Genomic DNA, 6117 nt, shown 5'->3' on the forward strand with positions numbered 1-6117 from the left:
ATTTCCATCCTTACTTTAATTTAATTCTTTTAAAAAAAATTAAATTTGTTATTAATTTCAGTAAAAATTTATAGAGGCTTTGGATTTCCATTCATTCATTGTTGCACATTTGTCCCCTCCCAAGCCACCCCCCCCCAGAACACTACCCTCTTGGAGAAGTAAAAGAAAAATTCTTTCATTGTTTTATAAACCCTCTCCCAGGACCACTCCACCATGTAACTATCGCTCTAGACTCCTGTCATGACAGAAATACCTAATCACATATCTTTTTTAAACAATTTTCTCCCTCCTCTGTTTCAGTACAGTATACATTATTGAACCCATCTTACACAGTCTCTCCCCAACCCCAAGGTCAGTCCTGTTTTACAACAGTGGCACCATGCAGTATTTGTCCTTTTTTGACTGGGATATTTCACTCAGCATAATGTTCTCCAGAATCACCCATTTTGAATAATATTGCATAAGTTCCTTGTTTTTTAATGCAGCATAGTATTCCATTGTGCAAATATACCACAGCTTCTCTATCCATTTGTTTGTTGATGGGCTGGTCAACTGATTTTTGACAAGGAGATGAAATCAGTTAAGTGGGGAAACGACAGCCTTTTAAACAAATGATGTTGGCAAAATTGGAAAACTATCTGCAGAAGACTCAAGCAAGATCCACACCTTCCTCCATATACAAAAACCAACTCAAGGTGGATCATAGCACTAAAATCAAGAAATATAAACTTCATTAAAGAAAAGCTTGGAAGAACTCTAGAAGTCCTAATCCACAACATAAACAGTCTTCCAAGTATCTGGAAAAATCTACAACCAGGAGAAAATAAAATAGATGAATGGGACATTCTAAGAATCAAATCCCTATGCACATCCCCAAATTCTCCAATAGGGTAAAAAAGGAAGCCACAAACTGTGAAAAAGTATTTGATAGTGACATGCCAGATAAGGGACTTCTATCTAGAATTTATAAAACACTTGAGCACCACAAGATAAAGGTAAACAATCCAATAGAAAATTGGGCACAGGATATGAACAGACACTTCACCAAAGAAGACATTCAGATGGCCAACAAGCACATGAAGAAATGTTCAAAATCCCTAGCTCTAAGAGAGATGCAAATCAAACAACTGTATCATCTCATCCCAGTCAGAATAGCAAAATTTAACAGAACAGCAAGCAACAAATGCTGGTGAGGTTGTGGAGAAACTGGAACCCTTATTCACTGATGGTGAAAGTGTAAAATGGTACAACCACTGTGGAAAGTGGTGAGGCTCTTTCTCAAAAAGTAGCAAACAGAGATATCATGTGACCCAGGAATTCCACTACTGGGAATATACCCCAAGGAGATCATAACTGACACCCAAGCAGATATATGCACACCCAAGTTTATAGCGGCTTTGTTCACAATAGCAAGAAGTTGGAAACAACCCAAGTGCTCATCAACAAACAAATGCATAGAGAAGCTGTGGTATATTCACACAATGGAAGACTATGCTGCATTGAAAAACAAGGAACTCATGCAATATTATTCAAAATGGGTGACCCTGAAGGACATTATGCTGAGGGAAGTATTTAAGTCACACAGGGACAAATACTGCATAGCACCACTGTTGTAAAACAGGACTGGCATTGGGGTTGTGGGGGAGACTGAGAAAGATGGATTCAATAATGTATACTGCATTAAAACAGATGAGGGAGAAAACTGTTTGGAAGGGATATGTGATTAGGTATTATTGTCATGACAGGAGTCCAGAACAAAGGCTGCATAGTGGAGTGGACCTAGGGGGAAGGATTATAAAACAATGAAAGAATTTTTCTTTTACTTTTGAAAGAGTGGGGGAGGGGGTAAAGGGTGGGCAGGTAGAAAAGTGCAACAATGAATGAATGGAAATCCAAAAATAAATAAATGAAGCCTCTCTCCTCATGAAACTGCCTAGGGCTGGAGAGGTCTCAGGTTCTCTCATCTTATACTGGATGGCAATCCGGAGGTCTGTGCAGCAGTTACAAAAAAGGCGCTAATGTGCTCGTTATGGCAGCACATATACTAAAATTGGAACAAACAAGGCGCTATCATTGTCTTGAAAGGTCAGGATGTGGAATTTCCATTGGTTGGGGTACAATCCAGCTTTAGTTTTTCCAGCTATTCTGCATGTACGGCTTTATGACACTGGAGAACTTTGATGGCATCTTTCACTTTGAACCATTCTCTCTTCCTTCCAATATTAACAGAATCTTTCCAATCTTCTAATATCTCTGTGACTCTAAAAACATAAACGTATGTTCTGTGCTTGCTGTCTTGGTTCTCAAATATGCCCAGGAGTCTGCCGAATATTTTCCTTTACTCCAGCCTCTTCGTAAACCTCCTTCACGGCAGCACCTTCATGCTCCTCCGGTTCCATTCCGTCTCCGAAGACAATCCACTGGTCTGGAAACCGACTGCTACTCAACAGCACACCCAGATTTGATCCACAACCAGCAAACTGCTGTAGCAAGGAAGGGGAAGGGAGGCCGAAGGGCTAGAGCTTCACCCCTCACGCCATTTCCCCCCTCGGTGAACAGTGAACGCTGGCGATTTAGCCGTTCCCCCCACCCCCACCCCCAGTTCGCTGGTAGGATGGTGACTCCTGCCAAGGCACAGCCCGGAACTTGCCTCTGAAGACCCCGAAACCTCCAGCCTGCCAGCCTGGTCCAGATGCAGAAGGCTGGGCAGGGCGACACCCTTTGTCTCCCCGGCATCAACCAAGAGAAAGAAAGGAAGGAAGGAGGGCAAGTAGGTGGGTGGAGAGCCAGGCAAGAGGTCGTTGAAGAGTGTGTAGGGCCCTGGCAGCTCCCCGGGTGCGCGCCAGCCGCCTCACCTCGTCTTCCCGCTTGTTCCTGAGGCGCAGGCATGCTGCCTGCTTCTTGAAGCTCTCGCGGTAATAGGTCCGCGTCTGGTTTGGTTTGAACTGCATAATGGAAGTGGGCTCCTGCTGCCGCTGTTCCTCTCCCCCACCCCAACCCCCGCGGGTGCCCGGCCGCCGCCACCCTGCAGAGGAGTGCCGGCGAGGGCGAGGAGAGCGGGGCCACCTGCAGAGGAGAGCCTGGCGTGGGCGGCGGCCAGGGTGGACACTCTGTGGGGCCAACGGCCGCTCCGACGCTGTGCAGGGCACAGACGTGGGTAACTGGAGTCCGGGGACTCGGAGTGGAAGCCTCGCCTCTGCCTGGGCGTCTGCTATGCTCCATGGAGCCCACCACCGCAGCAGCGGAAGAGCGAGGCTCGAGCCACCGAGATTCAGTTGCAAAGACTGTCTGGGCAGGAGAGCCGCGCTGCTCCAAGGGTCTTTTCAGTCAGTGTGCTGAACAGATCATTAGGGAGGCTAGACTATGAGGAGGAACGAGGCATTAGTATTGGAAGAAGACTCACCAGCAACGTGCCATATACATATGACACAACTTTTGCTTGCTGAAAGTGAAGGGGACCTTAAACTCTGCTGTCAGAAACCTCTCCAGAGTGCTAAGGAGAAACGATAAACTCTACAATGACTAAGGATTACAAAAGAAGAATCAGTGTCTTTGAATTGTAGTGCTGGAGGAGAGTACTGAAGAAACGACTGCCAAGAGAACAAACAGGTTTGTCCTGGAGAGAGTGAAGCCAAGTTGCTCTTTGGAGGCAAGGATTTTAAAGGTCCGTCTCACATACTTTGGACATGTTGGTTAGAGACACCGGTCCTTGGAGAAGGACATCATGCTTGGAAGGGTGGAGGGACAGCCCAGGAAAGGAATACTCTGAATGAGGTAGATTAAGACAATGATTGGGGCAATGGAGGCAGGTGTGTCAGGGTGAGTGAGATGAGTTGAGGATAGGGCACGGTTCAGGGCTTTTGTGTACAGAGACCTTATGAATCACATGTGACTCATGGGCACAAAACAACAACAAAAATTAGGAAAACCCACAATCACCGCATTATTGAGATGAGAGGGACTGCCACTGGTCACTTTGAATAAGACAATCTCCTGGTATACTATGCATAGATGAAAACCAGAAAAAGAATGGTTATTTAATTCATACTAAAGAAGGTAATTTAAAGTTCTAGTCTAGACTACAAAGGGAGGAAACTGCTGAAATAAAACAAAAGGAGAATTGCCGAAGTAAAAGAGTAGAATTAAAAACCTTAAAGCCAGAAAAACAGCTTGGGAAGACAAGCAAAGTAGTATAATAAATGTGCACAGAACGGGAATTGGAGAATAAAAAGGAAGAACGAACTCAACACATCTTAAGCTCAGAGAACAGAAAAACAAATTCAAACCTCAAGTTGCAATACTGAAGAATACTTTGGGCAAAAATCTTGAATGAGGCAGGAAGTATCAAAACATGATAGAGGGAATAGACAGAGTCACTCTACTGAAAATAATTATTTGAGAAACTTATTTCAGGGGGAAAAAGTCTGTGGGGTCCTGCCTGAAAAGTAGTCTCCAGCTTGGAGAAGTTGGATTCTGGAGGATAAGGTTTTTTGTGTTGTTTTGGTTTTTTTCTTCTTCTTTTTTTTAATATGCTTGAAAACTGGGTGTAATCTATTTGGATGTTTTTGTATTTTGTTAGCAACCAAGTGTAAACTGATTGCCTTATAAGTACCATATGATCAAAAGCCAGTGGTAACGAAGGAAAAAGTTCAAACTGCAGGCACTGAAGGCATTGGCAAAAATAAGGCCCTAGAAATCAAAGGGATATCAACTGACATGGTTCAACATAGAGAAATGCCAAAAGTTGAACCTGTGTTTAGAAAGGCCATGATAACAGAGTTATCCTTGCTGATGTCAGATGGAATCTGAATAAAAGTTGAGAATTCCAGAAGAATGTCTGTTTAACTGTACAAAGGCATTTGACTGTGTTGATGTATTCATAGATAGTTCTCTTAAGATTAGTAGCAGACCAGTTATAAGAATTGCTGATTCACTGTTGGCAACAAATGTTTGATTATCTGTATAACTTCAAGATGTCTGACATCAATAGCACCTCTTTAATTCCGTTTCCTACCTCCTCTAAGTCCCAGGAGTGTGATGGTTCACTGGAATGTGTCCCAGAAACATAGACCCATCAAGGGAATGGTTCATGTAGTGTAGGTATGCAGACCGGTTTTGAGAGAATGGTGATGATTGCAGACTTATCAGTTACATAACTTAGGTTAGCCTCAAGTAGTGTGGGGCTTGTATCCCACTCTAATCCTCTCTTCATAATAAATATTTCATCACAAAAGAATCAATCATTTTTATAAAAGACATTTTGAATGATGAACCTTAGACAACACAGAATCATAATAAATACAGGCTAACAGAAGAATAGGAATCCCAGAATATCTATTTGTGCTGATAGGAAACTTAAACACAGAACAAGAAGCTGTTCTGAAAACAGAGCAGGGGAACACTACAGAGGGGTTTTGTTTTCTTTTAAAATATTTTTAAATTTTTTATTAGTTTGCACACAAAATTAATATACATTGTATTTCATGTACATTATATTTCATATATTCTCTTTCATTCACATTGTTTTTCATATTATCATTTTTATACATTGTGCTTTACAAAATTAATAATCATTGATTTATGCCTATCATTACCTAGTTTTTTCAGGTCCACATTGCTTCGTTCCTACTTCTTTCACTCACTCGCTCAACCCACAAAACTCTGCCATTCCAGTGATTCACACATACACGCACTCTGCTCGACCATTTCCCTTACCTTCCCCTTTTGGACTTTTATACATAACTTAATAGTTATCCTAGAGAGTGTGGATATACCTCTAATAGAATATGCAAGCAAAATCTTGCTGAAGATTATAAAAAATGACTAGAATAACAGTGACAGAACTGCCAGAAATGCAACTTTGGGTTTTTTTTTTAAATTTTTTTAATTTTATCTTCAGGATTTAATGCTTGGTATTTTTTTTTTTTTGGAAAAACATATTGGGGGTAAAAGGAGGAGAGGGTTGGGGACATAAGGGTGAGGATGGGCCAGGATGCAGCTGCAGAGCTACACAGTTTGGTCGGTGGGGGGAGCAGGTGAAGGAAATGATGAGGGTCCAGTGGGGACCAGATGCTACAGAGGAATGACAAGCATTTTCCAATGGTAATTAAACCAACT

The 6117-nt window shown here is 42.3% G+C and overlaps 1 pseudogene; it reads right to left on the minus strand.

The window, feature by feature from the left end:
- Nucleotides 1-1960: 1960 nt before the first annotated feature.
- On the minus strand, nt 1961-2975 carry LOC102861707 (annotated as a pseudogene).
- Nucleotides 2976-6117: the final 3142 nt, after the last annotated feature.

Source organism: Elephantulus edwardii, unplaced genomic scaffold (assembly GCF_000299155.1).
Source record: "Elephantulus edwardii isolate Elephantulus edwardi_28Jun2011 unplaced genomic scaffold, EleEdw1.0 scaffold00286, whole genome shotgun sequence".
Classification (NCBI taxonomy): domain Eukaryota; kingdom Metazoa; phylum Chordata; class Mammalia; order Macroscelidea; family Macroscelididae; genus Elephantulus; species Elephantulus edwardii.